The sequence below is a fragment of the Austrofundulus limnaeus genome, unplaced genomic scaffold (assembly GCF_001266775.1).
Source record: "Austrofundulus limnaeus strain Quisiro unplaced genomic scaffold, Austrofundulus_limnaeus-1.0 Scaffold103, whole genome shotgun sequence".
Lineage (NCBI taxonomy): Eukaryota > Metazoa > Chordata > Actinopteri > Cyprinodontiformes > Rivulidae > Austrofundulus > Austrofundulus limnaeus.
Window position 1 is genome coordinate 1462173 of NW_013952505.1, and position 1334 is coordinate 1463506.

A 1334-nucleotide genomic window follows, 5' to 3' on the forward strand; every position below is an offset into this window, starting at 1 on the left:
CAATGTTGCTTTGACTCATGTTTCTCATGTTTGAGAAAGCTGAATCTCCTGTGGTAGCCATGTGGAGCTGCCTAAACGCTGCTACAAATGTAAATTTATTTTTGATATATACAGCACTGTAACAACAACTAAAGGTAACAGTTACTTGATTGTGGTATAGAATTGAACTATGTACCTGGAAAATACAGAATACCCACCACACCCCAGTATTTTTACAGTCATCATGACTTTATAGTTGGAGTAAATTTTCATCAAATGTTACAACTACTTGGAGTTCAAAACTTAAACAGCTTGTAAATTCATGCAGACAAATATTTTTAGGTACTATTTGCATGATTTGTATAGATCTGTGGAGTTGAGGTTGAATCCAAAAAGTAATTACCTAATTACCAAGTAATTACCTAGTAGTAATTACCTAATTTCCCTCTGGGATCAATAAAGTATKTTTGAATTTGAATTGAATTGAATTCTGCTGTAGATGATTAGCTCAGTGTTTCATTAAAAAGTGTCCAATAGTTCATAATACATTTTATTAACATGAGCAAAACCATTCACCTTTTGCCTCTTTCAGCATGCAATGATTTTTCTTCTCTACTGTCATACAGTTTTCTGACTGAAAAAATAAAATTACAAAATGTTAAATAAASAAGCATGTATTCTTCATTATTTTTCTTGACTGAAGATATCCATTTATTACTTTGTTTCAACATTTGATTATAAATAAAATATGCAAAACACTGAATCATGCTTTTACTTACAAGGTACTCAACATCTCAACTTTTTCAAAATTATGCTTACAATAATTTCTCCCACTTAAATTGAAACAGGTTACAGTAATAAAAAAAAAGCATAAATCATGTGCCTCTTTTTYCCCCAGATTATTTCAGTTATTTTTCTGATCACAGGTTCAGTGGGGTAATCATGTATTCTAGGTAAAAACCGAGTAAGAAAATGGACAGAAACTCACAAATACAGCTGGATATTTCTTTAATCTTATTAACAGATGGCAAACATAAAAATCACAAAATTATCTGATAGTTTGAGAAGGGGGTGCCTGCAGTCATTAAGTAGGAGTTTCTTGTTTTGTGGGAGGAGTTTGTCCAACACAGGATTGGTCTGTTTGACTTTTGTGGGGGTAGTTTGTTAAAGAGGTGATTGGCTGGACTGACTATTTTGGGAGGGGTTTAAAGAAGCTGAGAGCAGCTTGGTCGAAATGGACAGGAAGCCTATATTATTTTACACATTAAAGAGTAACTTATCCCAAAATTAACTTTTTTTAGCTGAAAAACTGTCTAGAATGTGTCTAAAATGTTATATAGTACTGTTTCTGTGCT